The 19,399-nt window shown below is 32.0% G+C and overlaps 1 long non-coding RNA gene across 1 annotated transcript; it reads right to left on the minus strand.

The window, feature by feature from the left end:
• Window positions 1-7,091: 7,091 nt before the first annotated feature.
• On the minus strand, window positions 7,092-9,790 carry LOC113343001. The gene is made up of 4 exons (XR_003356976.1): window positions 9,568-9,790; window positions 9,423-9,463; window positions 8,429-8,565; window positions 7,092-7,415 (listed from the first exon to the last, which is right to left on the minus strand). It is a non-coding gene; the product is annotated as an uncharacterized LOC113343001 (long non-coding RNA).
• Between the last annotated feature and the right edge of the window lie 9,609 nt (window positions 9,791-19,399).

The raw sequence follows: 19,399 nt of genomic DNA on the forward strand, positions 1-19,399 counted from the left end.
TCTGACTGTCTAGTTGATTCTCTAGAAAGTATATTGGAGTTTGTCCATACAGATTGCTAAGCGAAATATTGGGTGTGTGGTTGTTGTACCCCCCGCCTTTTCAATTGGTATCAGAGCAGGCAAACACGTTCAAGACCTCAAAAGTTTGTGTTTGTGGCGATCTGACTAGATGGACAGTAAAATCTCTATGAGCGCCTCACCAGGATTAAACCACAATCTCAGGGAATGTTCTAAAACCCATGTTATTTTCAAAAGGAATATTGATAGAACTCTTAGCGACCTTTTATGGGAAAATGCAATGCGTGAAGAGTTAACTCAATTCCAAAGACAAGAAGTATGGAAGCTTGTATCTTGTCCTCCAAATGAAAAAGTAAAAATTCTTGATTAAAATTCTGTTCAAACCTTTGCATTCAATGCTGTTTCGACACAAGTGGTGATTGGTTTGATAAACCATTGATAACATACAGGATCAAATGGTATTGTAAAAAGGAGCCTTAGATGTGATATACATCTTTTGTCAGCATTTAATGCTAATTATTATGTGAAATAAAAATCTTTAAGTATCAACGGTTTGAATACGTATGATGGATGTGATGAACCCTCAGCTCATGCAACATAAATATTCTCATACTCAAGTCCTGATCCAGAATTTGAGTCTGACACAAAGATTTTTGAATTCTTGAATAGAGAGGTTCTTCAAGAAAATCTTCAATTAAAAGCTTCATTGAAGAAAATAGAATCATTAATCCAGGTGAAAACTCTTGAGATATACTGTCTCAATGATGAACTCACCAGAACCATTTCTCTAAAGGAAAAAGAGATTAACACTCTTAAGGATGATCTACAAAGATTATCTGGAAGCTCTGACAAAATTTCAGCAATGTTATTTGGTCAGAAGTCCTTTGGAAACACAAATGGTTTAGGATTTAAAGGCAAAACTGCTGGCATTGTCAACTCTATTGTTTCTATTGATCATGGAATAAAGGTTGACAGTTGTGATAAACAGAAGGAATCTCAACAAGACAAAGGATCCTTGATTTGTTTCGTTTTGTGGAAATGCAAATCATGTTCAAAGCACGTGCTGGAGATTCAGAATGAGCAATAAGAAAATCACCAAACTGCAAAAGAACATGCAAAAGATGAATCTGGATAATCAACACGGGTCTCGTAAAACCAGTGCTTCCAGAATCAGAAGAGGTAGGAAATCTGTTTATACAACAAACCTTGGTAAACCACTATGTGGTAAACAAGGGGGGCGTTTGGCTCACAACGTCTCTATTTAATACTAGAGACGTTCGCATCCTCATCTTTAACTTGAGAAAATGGGGTTTTGCGTCTTTGTGGCTCAAATATTGTATTTATTTTTTTTAAGAAAATATTCTTCTAACAATATAGATAATAGATCATTAAACTACAGAAGACTTGTTCTTCTAGGGTTTAGACGTCATAAGTCTATTTATAAAATTATTTGTAGACCTCCTCTTTCCCTAAAAAGATACAATTTCATGGCTCCTGTAACTAGAAGCACCACAAGCAGGGATGCAGTCGAAGCAACAAACGTGTATCTATGTAAAGGAATGTCTTCCTCAAAAGTGAAGAACGTGAAGGCTACAAATAGTGGAAAAGGTTCTTCCTCTAATTGGTTCTTGTCTTTTTATCAGCTTGATGATAACTTCAGAGACTTGGTGAAAGAATTCATCAACAAAAGAAACAATTTAAAATCTCAAATTGTTTCGTCTTTAGAAGAGATAACTTACTATGAACGGATGTTGTCTCTAACAAAGAACACCTTGCGTGAACTAAAAAGAGAACTTAGTGAGTTGGCAGATATTTCTGAAGACTTAGAGGAATTGAACAATCCCATAATCAATGGGTTTCTCAATAATGAGAAGGAATTCTCAGTAGTTGCTCTGAGAAAGATATACAACGACTAGTAAGTCTTCGAATGAGAATTTTATTTTCTTGTTTTATTTAGAAGAATAACTAGAGTTTGGAATAGCAACTATTGTGATTACACATAGCTATGTCCAACGTTTTCATCTTCATGTTTTTAGATTTATTGGTTTAAATTCTAAAATTGTTTGGAAGATGATTTTTGCAGTATTAATCTTTATGGTTTTATATATTGCAATTTGTTATGGGATATGTGTGTTTGCGTCCGTGAACTGTGATTGTCCCATACATTGTCAAAAGTTAAGTCCTTTATATGTCGATATGCATGTTTTGATAAAAGAAGGAATGAACTTTTGACAAATACAAAAGTTAAGCCTATTATGTCAATTTTTGATGAAAGATAGGTTAAAATCTTTTGTTTACAAGGATTATGTCTATTGTATGTCATTGTGCAAATAGTGATGGAAAATAGAATGAGTCCTTGCTTATTCCACGGTATTAGGTCGATCTTCGATCCACAATTTTTATGTATATACTGTGTTGTTCCATAAGGTGACTTATGTTGAGCACTATCGACTGAGTTGATTATTTTCTTATGATTAGCTTAGTTGTTGCTCCATGAGGTACTTTATGTCGAGCATGACCAATTAAATTGATTACTTTTTGTGGTTAATTTGGTTGTGTATTCCGATTAGATTAATTATGGGTTCCCTTGTGATTAATCTAGTTGAGTATTTTTGAGTCTCCATAAGTTCATTTATGTTGAGCATTTCCGATTAAATTAATCATAGGTTCTCTTTTAGTTCATTTAATTGTGTATTTTTGGATTAAAATTCATATTCGTTTGTGATTTGTTATGTCCAAAGAAATCCTTCTTTTCTTTTGAAATTAAGGTCGCTCATATTGTTCTTTCAGGAATGACATTTTATGGGGGAGAGTTCTTAATTGAACTTGTGCTTAATTTCCAAATCTTTGTGGGGAGTGCGGCTGTGGAATATTATAGGGGTTATCTTGTATTTTTAAACTCCTTGATGAATGAATTTAGCTTCGGCTTTATGATTGCATCTAAACAAGATGATATATGCTTACTTTTGGTCATGAAACATCTCTTTCGAAAATTTCATTAGGATCCCGTTCTTGTACCTTTGCCAATTTTATTGACAAAAATAGGGTGAATTAATATGTAGTTCACACTACAAATATATATGGTTTTCGGATCATTATGTAAGGGTGAGTGGTTTCCATGTAAGACGGAGTATTGACTAAGGGGGAGTAATACATATCACCATAGTATTGTTGTCAAAGTTGTGATACAATTGAACTTTGATGTTGTATAATAATACTATGACACTGTATAACAATGATCGAGAATTATGTTTTCTCCTTGTTATAGCTACGGATTTTCAACAACGATGATGCTGAACTTACAACCTTTGGGATCATTGGAGTACTTGGAAGTGTAACACCCCGAGTTCCGGATCAAGGTCAAACCCATATGGAGATCCGAACTCAAGGCGTTACGGGTCGGAACGAAACTTATGCCTATATTTTATTTTTCTATATTAATTTCAATCATCATAAAGAATTATTCTTATACATGAATTTAATTAATATCTACATCCATTAATAACATTCTGAACAAAATATTAAATTCAAATTACACATCAATAATAATAACAAAAAAAATTTAAATAAAACAACAAGGTCACGGCTCAATGGGCATACTTTCCCATCTTCTAAAAGATACAGAAAACAATCACGAAATAATAAACGAACATTCATGTGAACACAAACTCACAATATGAAATGACAACCACAACAACATCAGTTTACCAATAAATTCACAGTACTGATATTTTTTTTCTTTAGTATTATTTAGGTTACTTTATTTCATGATTCCACAATACTATAAAGTTGCACGAGTTTCCTCAGTTCGTGCCCTGTCAATTCTTTTATCGGGGTCATTCCGACAAGTTGCACGAGTTTCCTCAGTTCGTGCTCTGCCAATCCGCTTATCGGGGTCATTCCGACAAGTTGCACGAGTTTCCTCGGTTCGTGCCCCGCCATTCAAAAATCATTCTTACAATACTAGAAAATCATTACACATAATTATTTGACATACATGCAGTTCTCGTGAACATTTCAACAAACAAATCAGATCCAAAAAAATAAAAATAAAAAGAGCATATAGTGAGATTTTAACGCCATACACATGTAGATTCAATTCATACAAAATATACATTTCATAATGATTTCACACAATTAAAAGTTGGATGTTGAAATCATTAAAAGAATAAAGCACCCCAAGAGAATGGTTAAGTAAACCTACCTTTTTCTATCATTTACATGTCAAAATTTATACTCCAATAAACCAATAAATCAATCCATATATTTATTCCATTCCATAAAGCACTCCAAATATTGTTCTCCAAATTATTCACTTTCAATAAGAGGCAATATAAACTATATATATGAGGGAGTTTAATTCTTTTAAGGTATATAGGAAAACAAAGAAAAATGAGGATGAAGAAAGGTTGGTATTTTTCTTTCTAGATAACCAAATACATATATATATATATATATACAACATTTAAATCTATATTTAATACCATCATTTAATTATTATTATTTAATTTCGTAATTAATTTTATATTAATGTGAGATTTTTTGGCTCTCTAACTTTAGCCTACGTTTTCTATTTCAAATATAAATCCTACATTTTTAATACTCTTTATTACATGCACAACTTATTGTTAATAAATTTACCTTTCATGCATGCATATGGTATAATACCTTAACATTTTTTTTATAACTACGTTTAACAATGAAAATCATCTTAAAGGTTTACCACTAATAATAGAACACCACCATTATCATGCAATACAATTAAACAATAACAACATTCATGCACATGCGATACACTATTATAATTATTTATCTTTATATTAATATAAAACTCATGAATTAATACTAACATAATTATACATAAATACATTTATTATTTTCTTAGATATTTTTTTTTATGTTTTCATTTTCCCTTAATTGTATCTTCTTAATTAAAGTTAATTAGATGACTTTTTTTTCCACCCTGACTTTCTAGTCCAAGCAGCCCACCAAGGTTAATGAAAAATAAACAATAACTTAAGCTAACTCGGTTAAAACCCGGCCCGGAAAGGTAACTAAAAATACAGGGTATTACATTCTATCACCCTTAAAAGAAATTTCGTCCCGAAATTAAAATCATGCTTATAACCTAATACAAAAGAACATGGCAATTCAAGGCATCACACAACTAGCTATCATGCGATATCCGACAAATCAAAAAAAAAAAATCATATCCAAATCATTAAGCAACATCACCAGCAATCATAACAAACAATCATGCACATCAATTCATACGATATTCTTTTTTTAACGTCCCATGTAAGATCTAAAGCCTATAGCTCTGATACCAACTTTTAACACCCCGAGTTCCGGATCAAGGTCAAAACCCATATGGAGATCCGAACTCAAGGCGTAACGGGTCGGAACGAGACTTATGCCTATATTTTGTTTTTCTATATTAATTTCAATCGACATAAAGAATTATTCTTATACATGAATTTAATTAATTATCTACATCCATTAATAACATTCTCAACAAAATATTAAATTCAAATTACACATCAATAATAATAACAAAAAAAAAAAAAAAAACTAGGCCAACAATCCATCTAACTTCTAAGTTCCACTTCCACCATTTCATAAAATCTGCAAAAAACGTCAATTGGGGGTGAGTTGACGGCTCATTAGGCATACTTTCCCATCCTCTAAAAGATACAGAAAACAATCACGAAATAATGAACGAACATTCATGTGAACACAAACTCACAATATGAAATGACAACCACAACAACATCAGTTACCAATAAATTCACAGTACTAATATTATTTTCTTTAGTATTATTTAGGTTACTTTATTTCATGATTCCACAATACTATAATGTTGCACGAGTTTCCTCAGTTTGTGCCATGTCAATTCTCTTATCGGGGTCATTCCAACAAGTTGCACGAGTTTCCTCAGTTCGTGCCCTGCCAATCCGCTTATCGGGGTCATTCCGACAAGTTGCACGAGTTTCCTCGGTTCGTGCCGCGCCATTCAAAAATCATTCTTACAATACTAGAAATTCATTACACATAATTATTTGACATACACGCAGTTCTCGTGAACATTTCCACAAACAAATCATATCCAAAAAAATAAAAATAAAAAGAGTGAGATTTTAACCCCATGCACATGTAGATTCAATTCATACAAAATATACATTTCATAATGATTTCACACAATTAAAAATTGGATGTTGAAATCATTAAAAGAATAAAGCACCCCAAGAGAATGGTTAAGTAAACTACCTTTTTTTATCATTTACATGTCAAAATTTATACTCCCACGAAACCAATAAATCAATCCATATGTTTTTTCCATTCCATAAAGCACTCCAAATATTGTTCTCCAAAATATACACTTACAAGAAGAGGTAATATAAACTATATATATGAGGGAGTTTAATTCTTTTAAGGTATATAGGAAAACAAAGAAAAATGAGGAGAGAAATGAGGACGAAAAAAGGTTGGTATTTTTCTTTCTAGCTAACCAAGTACATATATATACACAACATTTAAATCTATATTTAATACCATCATTTAATTATTATTATATAATTTCATAATTAGTTTTATATTAATGTGTGACATTTTGGCTCTCTAACTTTAGCCTACGTTTTCTATTAAGAAATAACCCGTGCCGTAACGACACGGGCTTTGGATTGTTGCTGTTGTCTCAAAATGTAAATTTTTTGTTTTCTTTTGGTACCTTGGCCCTGTTCAAGAAGAACCATAACTTCACCGACTAAACTAAAATGAAAAACAAAAAAGAAAACCTCGTAATTGTATGATATGTTTTTGTATTTGGTACCACTTTTGCAGTTTGATCAATTAATCATATCAAACACACCAAAGTTTTCTATATTCTATTTTTCTCCCTAGATTGTAAAATAAATAGATGTTACATAAAGTGAAATATATTTTCATGGTTTTTCTTTTTCACATCTTACTACTATTACTATAATCTGATCTTAAATGAATAGTCATTTGTTTCATCATGGAATATTTGAGGTGTAAGTGAGACTGCAAATAATATTATTCAAGAAACCTTTGGATTAAGAAATTTTAGTAGCTAGTCATTCACTAAAATAGACGCAAATAGTGTCGCTGACAGTCTAGCAAAGTATATAAAGAGTGATGTAGTTTGTTTTCACATGGTCTGGGACTCCTGATTTCATTCTAAAACTTTCACAGATAGACAATTCAGACTCCTAATCCATTAGTGATTCTTTCTTATCGAAATGAAATTTGTGAATCCACTGTTTATTCTCCAATTACAATATATTCAAATAAATGCATCAGAACAAAATCACTCAATGCCCTTCAATTTTTTTCCTACCATCTCTCCCTGCAACTTGTCGTGCATAGCTTCCTGCAATCTAACATAATGATAGAAATATAAAATTCACAACCTTATATGTATGGATACTAATTGCAAATTCTGTCAAACGCAGCTGTAAATTTTGCAAACTAAGAGAGAAAAAAAAATGAAAGCTATAGCAACTGTTTTAAATAATCCAAGCGATGTACAACTTTGTGAAGGGGATGGTTTGTGCAATACCGGTCACTGAAAATATCCAGTCCTCATTGTTCATACAATGTCTAAATTATTTTCTAATCTCATGATTAAGCTAAGCTAAGCTAAAAATCTCAGTATGTATCCAATGACATGTAGAAACTTTCTCAATCTCGTTGTTATGAATTTAGTGCCATCAAAATTGAAATTTTGAGAAAACGGTAAAGGTCATCTGATTAGGTGGTGACTAAACTCTTGCTAACAAACATACAACAATTCAAATTAATTTATAGTTGGAAAAGAAGTTCTATAAGATGGTGAATGCAATTGTTGCTTATACGGGCTTTCACCATTGGTTTTTTAGTTATTTTTTTCTTCAATGATCTTTAACTTTCTCTTTTGCGCAAAAATTTTAAGTTGTTGGTATTATTAATTCTTCAATGGAAGCTAAGGATGGAAGTGGCACTGCAATAGCCAAGCTCCCTTTTGGGGTTTTTTCTCACTTGTAATGTTTCAAACCTATCCGTTAGAATCAAAGATAGCTGTTAAAAATATATAATCCGACAGGGTGCGATGTTTACTGATACTCACTAATGATTATGCGTATTAAGCATCGACATCCAGAAAATAGACTTGAATTTATAGCTTATAAAAGGAAACTCTTTATTCGGATTATCATAAGTTTCTGCAAGAAATTGGGTCTTATAATATGTGAATTTGGTTATTCAGTTCCAGCAAATCCTACTGTCCATTCTATCTAGTCACTCTAGCAGCAAAGTCAATCAGAAATTTTCAGAACCTGTATTCGCGCCATAAAAATGACTAACGATAAAAGAATTCAGCTAAAATAGAAAGAAAAAAAGTCGAAAATAATACCTGCAATGGCTTCCAACAAACGTACTACTCGACCACTGCGTGTGTATCCCAGTTACCAACTACGGCTGCGAATACCTCTATATCTGATTGCTTGACCACACCCTTGAACTCCGTTTAGGTTAATAACCAATTGCAATCTATTGAGATTCAAATTAGATCCAATTTAAAATGGTTCCCGATATAATTTAGTATTCCTCAAAATTAAATGAGTCGGTAATCAGTACATCAAAAGTTCCTTTTCTCAAGCACCAGAGTAAATCATAGCCCATACCTTGGCTTTAAAAAAAAGTGTGAGAATGACCACGTCACATGGTTTTAGGTTCAGCCGTATAAGAAATTGAACTTGAAAAATGAAGGAAAATTGAACTTGAAAAATGAAGGATCGCTATTGATGTCTTTGTAGAGATATCAAAAAACCCATAAAGAAGCGCAATGACAAATCTCGATACCGACCACAAACATAATTATCTTACCGATTTAACAATGAAAAAACAATTGCACACACAACTTTAAAAAAAGGAAAAAGAAAATTTAAACTAAAGCAGAAGAGATAGTCAAATGAATTACCTTCGTTGGATTTGTAGTATGCCTGTAGATAGTCATACAATTTAAACAACACTAACGGGGGCAAAGCAGAATAACCGAGATCGAACTAAATAAATTAGGAAGAAAACGTACATATGCTACGAAACAAAACCCAGGGCACTAACGAAGTTTATTTAAGCTAAAACATTCTGAAGACTGAAACATCTTTCAGACATTTGTACAACCATGTTTTGGGCTCAATAGAAGGGGTTTAATAATAATAACTTTTAGAACATTGCCAAAACATGAGAGCAATAAACTCACAAAGAAATTGAGTTCCAATGATGGGTTCTTCTTATTCATTTATTTACAAAGTCCGTTCGGGAACATTTGAGAGGAATCAAAACTCTATCTAACATTAATTCGAGATGGTAAACCTACTGCAATTACAATTGATAGATAAACTTACCTGTTGAGAGAGAACCAAACTTTTAATCAAAATCTCAAGACCTGCAAAATTTAAACTGAAAATCAAAAACTTTAAGGAAACGTTAACATATATTTTCAATTTCAAATAGAAAAATTAGTAATCGGTATTTTTCTGCATTTTATACCTGAATTTGTCGACCATGACGGGAAAACCCTATGCTGACAAAAGAAAGAAAAGGGAAAAGAGTTTATTTTAATCATGCTGCGTAAATAAAATTTAAGATTGCATTGATTACTCAATAGTAACACCTCTCAGATTGATAGTATTATTGACTGATACGGAATTTTGAAACGGCCGCAGCTGATTGAGAAGAAAAATGGATACGAACGTGAAAACAGTTTATGGAAAGTGTGATCGGATTGTGAGAATATGTGGAGAGATCTAAGCTGCCCTTTATAACCCAAAATGTAGATCACCGTCCATATTAATGGCTTTATCCTGACCGTCCTTTATATGTCAAAACTATAGATATTCGTGCATATTGGAAAAACACCATTGTCAAAATTATAGATATTCTGACCGTCCTTTATCCTGACCGTCCTTTGTATGTCAAAACTATAGATATCCGTTCATATGGAAAATCATCATTGTCCCTTATAATATAGACTAGGATATAACCTGTGTCGTAACGACACGGGCCTATGAGTTGTTCTGGTGTTGATTATTTTATTTTTTCTTGCGAGACTACCATGAAATGAGCGTGGGAAACTTGGGGGAGTGGTAATCTTTCTTAAACTAAGCTCAAAGCTTTGATCGATATTATTAACATTTGCGGGATCAATTTCTTGTTATATGGTGATTAGGATGTCCATATATGAATATACACTGATATTTATACATCAGGGAGTATTTTTTTCAGTGATTAAGATATCCATGTAAGTGTGTACACTGGAACTCCACACAGATTCATTTATGATAATTGAGATAACCATCCATTCATAATTATTGCAAATAATATCAACAAAATTGAAAACCTAAAGTCCCAAGCAGGAGCTCGTAGAAATTCATAGTTTGATAAAATTAAATTGTCGATTACATTCCAAATTACAAATGCAGTTCAGTCAAGTGTAATTTTTTTCTAGATTCAAAAAGTTAAATCTGAGCTGCGAACCCTTCTTTCATATCCATGAAAACTGTTATATCTATATTAATTTTTAGAACCGATGACTATTTTCAATGTATAAATGGCATGGTTATACATTAGTAATACTCAAACCCATGGTAAAAAAAATGATTAATCGGTTGGGTTAATATAATTGACGTTCAGTCATTTGATGGCCATCAAACATGTCATTTGCATAAATATGGTAATTAACATTCATCATTCCCTACAACTTTCTAGGTTTGATAGACGTTACATTGTACTATGAAGCCTCTTGTTAAAGAATGATGACTATACATTTGTGGTTTAAACTAACATATGAAAAACGCCCAGCTTACATAATAGAAAAGAAGATAAAAATGAAAAACATTGAATCCTACAACATTCCCTTGGATATTAGTAGTATGAAGCGTCCTTGAATTTTTCGTGGCGGTGAAAAACGATGCACCTGATGAAATTGCATACAACATATGCCAACTATGCTTTTACTTGTAAATTAATAATACAATCTTGTAGTCTTATTAATTAAATAGTAAAAGACTCGCATTAAATAAAATTCCAGATCCAAACAAAAGAAATTTACCCCTCTAACATATAAATCGATAAATGATACATGTATAGGAGAGTTGCTCTTTGTCGCCATATGCATTTGAGACCTAAAAGTAAATAAGAGACCCTGTCTAAATACCAATGGTACGAAAACTTGCAAATGGAACTGATATTACACCTTGACCTAAGAGTACATAAGAGACCTAAATTTCAGGCTTAACAAGATGGTTAACTATGTATAAATAATTTAATATGATCTTCTAAAATAATAACCATTCTTGGTGTCAACTGCATATAATCATTATTTGACTATGCATGAAGAATCTAGGATAAACAAATACTCAATTTGTAAACCATAAAAAGATTATAAGTACGAAGAGATGTAATTTCAAGGTTTATATGATACAAAGAATTAGAAGAATAACAAATATAATCAAGAAACTTCAATCTATTTTTTTTTTTGAAGGAAGAAAGCGGTAACCCTCTTAATTTCCTTAATATAATAGATTTGCATACATCAGATTCAAGTATATCAAAAGTGAAATCCATGAGAAAATACAAAGATTTTGTATCATAAGAACAACAGTTGACTCATAATACATCTTAAGCATCAAAAAATTGAATTTTAATCTATTTGATACCAACATGTACACGACTCTAATCCGGTTAAGAGTATGAACTCTCCAACGACAATAAAAATACAGTTAAGAAATGCCATTTACCGACCCAAATTATGAGCATAATCAATGGAATCATCATTTATTTTTACTCCATGTAAATCCTATAACTTTTGGTTGAAGAAGTCAAAGTCTTATTGGACAATTCCCTGTCCAGAGAAAATAAAAAATATTGGGTAAGAAAATTATAATTAAAAGGTATGGTATGGTAATAAAAATAAACCTAACAAAAGAATAAAAATGAATACCTAGCAATCATACATCGGATCGGTATCATTTGACTGCAAATGAAAAAAAAATTGAGATAAAAAAATAAAAAATTAACGAAAAAAATAAAAGAGAAATTAAACTGCATAAATGAGACAAAAATCAGGCGTATGGCACCATGAATCCATGGATGTTAAAAAAAAGAAGAGAAAAGCTAACAACAATTATCTCAATCAATCAAAACAAAAGTGAATAATACCTGGGGAATAAAGTTGTGCAAATGATGAACCTTGAGAAAAAAATTGATTACAAAAGGGATTAAGTTAATGGGCATTTTATTTTGAATAAAAGTAATGTTTGACATTAAATGAGAGGAATAACTCCCAAATAAATGCACATTAAGAATCTGTTGTGCATGAAGAATCTAAGATAAATAAATACTCACTTTGTAAACCATCAAAAGGTTATAAGTGTGAAGAGATATAATTTCAAGGTTTATATGATACAAAGAATTAAGGGAATAACAAATATAGTCAAGAAACTTCAATCTATTTGACACCAACATGTACACGACTCTAATCTGATTAAAAGTATGAGCTCTCCAACGACAATAACAATACAGTTAAGAAATGCCATTCACCGATCCAAATTAAGGGCATAATCAATGGAATCGTCATTTTCTTCGTCATTTATTTTCACTCCATGTAAATCCTATAATTTTTGGTTGAAGAAGTCAAAGTCTTATTGTACAATTCTCTGTCCAGGGAAAAATAAAAAATATTGTGTAAGAAAATATAAATTAAAAGGTATGGTATGGTATTAAAAATAAACTTAAGAAAAGCATAAAAATGAATATCTAGCAATCATATATCTGATCAGTATCATTTGACTGCAAATGAAAAAACAAAATCAACATAAAAAATAAACGAAAAATATAAAAGAGAAATTAAGCTGCATAAATGAACAAAAATTAGGCGTAAGGCACCATGAATCCATGGATATTAAAAAAAATTAAAGAGAAAAGCTAATAACAGTTATCTCAATCAACCAAAACAAAAGTGAAATCATACATTGGGAATAAAGTTGTGCAAGTGATGAACCTTGGGAAAAAAATTGATTATAAAAGGGATTAAGTTAATGAGTGTTTTATTTTGAATAAAAGTAAAGTTTGACATTAAATGGGAGGAATAACTCCCAAATAAATGCACATTAAAAATTCGTTGTGCATAAAGAATCTAAGATAAACGAATACTCACTTTGTAAACCATCAAAAGGTTACAAGTGTGAAGAGATATAATTTCAAGGTTTATATGATACAAAGAATTAGAAGAATAACAAATATAATCAAGAAACTTCAATCTATTTTATCCCAACATGTACATGACCATAATCCGATTAGAGTATTAACTCTCTAATGACAATAACAATACAGTTAAGAAATGCCATTTACCGACCCAAATTAAGGGCATAACAATGGAACCATCATTTTCTTCGTCATTTATTGTCACTAACATGTAAATCTTATAATTTTTTCTTGAAGAAGTTAAAGTCTTGTTGGACAATTCCCTTTCTATAGAAAAATAAAATATTGTGTAAGAAAATAAAAATTAAATGGTATCGTATGGTATTAAAAAAAAGACCTAACATAAGAATAAAAATGAATAGCAATCATATATCTGATCAGTATCATTTGACTACAAAGGAAAAAACAAAATTAAACCGCATTAATGAGACAAAAATTAGGCATGAGGCACCATGAATCCATGGATGTTAAACAAAAAATCAAAGAGAAAAACTAACAACAATTATCTCAATCAACCAAAACAAAAGTGAATCATACCTTGAGAATAGAGTTGTGCAAATGATGAACCTTGGGAAAGAAATTTGATTAAACTGCATAAATGAGACAAAAATTAGGCATGAGGCACCATGAATCCATGGATGTTAAACAAAAAATTAAAGAGAAAAACTAACAACAATTATCTCAATCAACCAAAACAAAAGTGAATCATACCTTCAAAATAGAGTTGGAAAAATGATGAACCTTGGGGAAGGAATTTGATTATAAAAGGTATTAAATTTATGGGCATTTAATTTTGAATAAAAGTAACGTTTGACATTAAATGGGAGGAATAACTCCGAAATAAATGCACATTAAATATGCCTAAAATGTTGATTAAAAATATTAAATATGTATCTCAATCTAGACCGTTCTTTATATGCCAGAAATGTAATTGAATAATTTAAATATGTGCCTCAATCTGGGCCGTCCTTTATATGTCCAAATTGTAGATGACCGTCCATTGGTGAAAACACCATTGTCCCTTATAATATAGATTTCAAATATAAATTCTACATTTTTAATACTCTTTATTACATGCACAACTTATTGTTAATAAATTTACCTTTCATGCATGCATATGATATAATACCTTAACATTTTTTTTATAACTACAGTTAACAATGAAAATCATCTTAAAGGTTTACCACTAATAATAAAACACCACCATTATCATGCAATACAATTAAAAAATAACAACATTCGTGCACATGCAATACACTATTATAATTATTTATCTTTATATAAAACCCATGAATTAATACTAACATAATTACACATAAATACATTTATCACTTTTCTTAGATATTTTTTTTTTATCTTTTCATTTTCCCTTAATTGTATCTTCTTAACTAAAGTTAATTAGATGACTTTTTTTTCCACCCTGACTTTCTATTCCAAGCAACCCACTAAGGTTAATAAAAAATAAACAATAACTCTAACTCGGTTAAAACCCAACCCGGAAAGGTAACTAAAAATACAGGGTATTACAGGAAGTAACGAAGATTTCGAGTAATGTTGAAGATTAGACATGTGGAATAGGAGCTACTTAAGTTTCTTTATCTTTTTATATTCCATATGTATTGATAGTTTTGTCACTAAAATTGACAAAGGGGGAGACCGTTAGACATTGCTCGGTCGAAGTCGCATGCGTTGCTATCTCAAGCATGTTTGTCAATGTTAATGATCATAGGTATAAGTATTGATTTCTAGTCTACTATAGCTAAGTCTCGGACTAGGATAGAAAGTGTAGTTGAGCCCAAGAACTCCATGGCGGATCATCATACAAGACGAAGAACTACTCAAGGAACTGGTGGAACTTCATCGACAAAAAGGTATGTGGAGACTTGAACTTATCTATCACTCAATAGTCTATCTACTCTATCTCCTATCTTGAGACAAAAGTCGTTTTGCTACATAGACTTTGATTATACACATTTGGTATTTCGATCCGAGTTTAACTCGCCTATCTATTTCTCGAAATATGTGTTGGTAAGCTTTCGCTTTAACCAAGTTCATCTTTACCTAGTGACGAGAGTCATGTCATATTTCAATCACTTTGAAAATTGTTCTGACGAAAAATGGTTTGTGAATAACAACTATATAACGTCCTTTGAGAATGTTTCAATGATTGAAATGAGAGTTTAGATTATATAACCAATTATGGATATAACCATTATTGCGGAAACACATATATGTATAAGTCCTTATTCTTTGAACCAAAGTTTGCGAACTTTGTTGATCAAGAGAACCGGAACAAGAGCCGTGAACTAAGTCCGCGAACTGGCGGAAGTTCTCGACCCGAGAAAATCTGCTGGAGTTTGAGAACTCCTTCCGGGAACTTAAGTCCGCGAACTTGAGTTAGGTTATATCTAAAGAAGATTGTTTGTGAACTCATGTTTATATAAACTAAGGAATGCTAATTTCAAACCGTGGCCATAAAGTTCATAAACCAATTCGAGTGAATCAAATTTTTTTTGCTTCGATTGTGTCTTGTGTAGTTACATAAGATTTTCTTGCAATTGAACAGCTCTCTAACTAGTCCATTTGAGTCACTTGAACTAGTTATGGTGAAGAAGAATATGGTTGATATGAATGCTCATATGGCTAACCATTTGGTTAACTATTGTTGAACCAACAAATGTACATGTTTGGGTACGGTTACACAAACCTAGAAACGTACATTTCATTTGTGTGTAACAAACTAAGTTTTATATCTAAAGGTTGAAAGATATTAGCTTGAATTTAATCATGTTTTCATCTGACGGTGAATATTGAATGCTTTGTTACCAAGCTAACATTGATTGCAAACCCTGATTTGAAAGAATATATAAGGGAGAACTCTAGAAACTGGGAAACCTAATCACCACATCTTACGTGTGATACTAGTTGTTTAAGCTAGAGTCGATTCTCCTTTAACCTTTGGTTTCTTATTCTAAACCAGGTTAACGACTTAAAGACTTCATTGGGATTGTGAAGCCAGGCCGATACTACTTTCTCGTAGTTGTGTGATGTGATCTTGCATATTCTATCGTACGAGTACAATCGTAAGGATTGGCTTGAGATTGATATCTCCGATAGGCAAGATATAAAAGTAGCCACAAATATCTTCGTCTCATCGTTTGTGATTCCACAATATCTTCTTTCGCCGCGTCGATTAAGATTATTGTGAGGTGATTGATAATACTAGGCTGTTCTTCGGGAATATAAGTCTGGGTTATCAATTGGTTCTTGTCCACCTTGATTTATCAAAAGACATAAAAAAACTTGTAGGTATATATGTGGGAGACAGATTTATCTATCATTATAGACTTTTCTGTGTGATACAGATTTTTTTATTAAAGTCTTCGACTTTGGGTCGTAGCAACTCTTAGTTGTGGGTGAGATCAGCTAAGGGAATCAAGTGCGTAGCATCCTGCTGGGATCAGAGACGTAGGAGCATAACTGTACCTTGGATCAGTGTGAGATTGATTGGGGTTCAACTACAGTCCAGACCGAAGTTAGTTTGTAGTATGCTAGTGTATGTAGCGGCTTAATACAATGTGTGTTCAATCTGGACTAGGTCCCGGGGTTTTTCTGCATTCGCGGTTTCCTCGTTAACAAAATTATGGTGTCTATGTTATTTCTATTCCGCATTATATTTTGTTATATAATTGAAATTTCATTGGTTGTGCGTTGTTCAATCAATTAGAATACCCGACCTTTTGGTTGTTGATTTAAATTGATTGACACTTGGATATTGGTCTTTGGTACCATCCAAGTTATTTCTCTAGTATTTGATAAAGACTCGCAGATTTCTATTTGCTTGAGTATATATAAAATCGAGATATTGAGATATAAACTCTTTGATATACTTTTTATCTAGATTGAGTATGATTGTCTCTTTGATTCTCTAGAAAGTATATTAGAGTTTGTCCATACAGATTGCTAAGTGAAATATTGCGTGTGGTTGTTGTACCCCCGCTTTTTCACTAACTACCATGGATGCATGACATCCAGGGTGAAAGTACTTTGATGTTTTTCAAATATTAAATCATGCTTTCAATAAAAGTGAAGAACAAAGTAAAATCAAACCAAAGGATTTCAATTATTTAGGGGTTTCATCTCAACCCAAAGAAGAAAACTAAAACATCAAAATAACTGAAACTAAACCTATATATTACTGCTACAACTTGCAACGGCTATTCCGGGCTTGATTTTTTTATCTACTACTCATTCTCTATTTATACAAAAGTTCTCCCAATTATCAAATCCCATTTTCAATAAAGTACAATCAGAAAATTAGGGATTTGAATATAAAACTACCACTTACAAGAAATTATGACAACCCTTTTCTTCTATTGCTTGCTGCAGTTAGACCCTTGATATCTCAACATCTTATGAGATTGATTTTGACACTCAATCTCCCACTCACTTTTCATTAACAATAAATCTAGTTGTAGCTCCAAATGAGTAGCTAAGAAGTACACGGATAATGAGAACAAATATATGAAGCTAGACTGTGTACGTACTTGAGCATGAAATGGGGAAGAGGAAATATTATTGGTCGGTGATGGTTTGGTAGACAGGGAAAAGAGGTATGGGTTTCACATGAGAGAAAAGGGAAAACATGATTGTTGGTTCTGCAAGAGAAAAGAAAAGAAAGTGGTTTCTGACCTTGGAAATGAGGATGTGTAAGGGTATGTTTGGATGCTTACTAGCGTAAGGACACCTGTATTTGGTATTAGAGATTCGGCTTGCATTTTTTAAACCGTGATGCGTGAGTACAAAATCAATTTTTATTTAGGCTCATTAATCATACAACACAATCCACACCTCATTTTCCTTACACTTCTTAGCCATCTTTTGCATTTCAACTTTCCATGATATCTCTGCAACTCTAATGTTCTTCACCTTCTCACTTTATGGACCTTCCCATATTTATCACTCCTACCAATGCAAAATACACAAAAAATATTAATATATACAACAAGTAAGATTATTGTACCTCAAGGCACAAAAAGCATAATTTGACTTGAAACGGGACATTAAAGCACTTGAGATGTGATAAAAGACAACAAAAGCATATATATATGCAGTATTAGGCAACTATCAATCACCCATCGCCATTATCTTCCACCGCTGTTAATATTATTGCCTCTACAACTCATTAATACCCGCCACCGCTTCTACTAGGCACTACTTCTTCCACCACCACCACTAATTTCTATTGATATAGTTTTTATTAAAATTATTTACTAATGGAAATATATTTCCCTTAGATTAATTGAAAGGATATTCATAATGAAAATTTAATAAATTATTCCTTATGATCAATTAATGAGACAATGATTAATAAAACACTTATAATGTTTTTAAATTGAACAAACCACAACCATTGATTTATCTTCTCCCTAGATAAATCTGGACCTCTCTTTATCTTTCCTAACTTGTCCAAACTTTGTTTTGTATTCTAGACGTTTTCCGAATATCACCAATTTTATGTCGGTTAAACTCAAAGACGACGACTCAAATTACTTGATTTGAAAAAATCAGTTTGAACCGACACTAATCACAATAGATCTTTACGATCTATTGATAGTACTATTGAAGCTCCCTCTGAAACAATGTTTTTTGATGGTGCCCTAATTCCAAATCCTTTATTCTTTCAATGACGAAAAATGAACATATTTGTTATTTCAAGCGTGAGTGCTACTTTTGATGATATGATCTTGAGAGGTGTAATTGGTTTCACTGATGATAGGCAAGTATGGTTATATCAGGAGAAGAAGTTTGTGCAGAAATTTTCATCAAAGAAGTATCTCCTTCGTAGTCAATTGCATTATTTGAAAAGAGGTAACAAATCCATTTGTACATATTTTGATAAATTAAAAACTATTACTCATTTTCTTGTTGCAACTGGTGAGAAAGTAGATGAGACTGGTATGGTTATGTATGTTCTTATGGGTTTAGGTAGAGAGTATAGGTCGTTTGTAGTTCCATCAAAAAATAGAGATACTGATTTTACTATTAGTGATGTAAAATACGGACTATTGCACCATGAGCAATTGTTAATGGCAGAGGATCTTGAATTTGTGTCTGT

The sequence above is a fragment of the Papaver somniferum genome, unplaced genomic scaffold (assembly GCF_003573695.1).
Source record: "Papaver somniferum cultivar HN1 unplaced genomic scaffold, ASM357369v1 unplaced-scaffold_52, whole genome shotgun sequence".
NCBI lineage: Eukaryota > Viridiplantae > Streptophyta > Magnoliopsida > Ranunculales > Papaveraceae > Papaver > Papaver somniferum.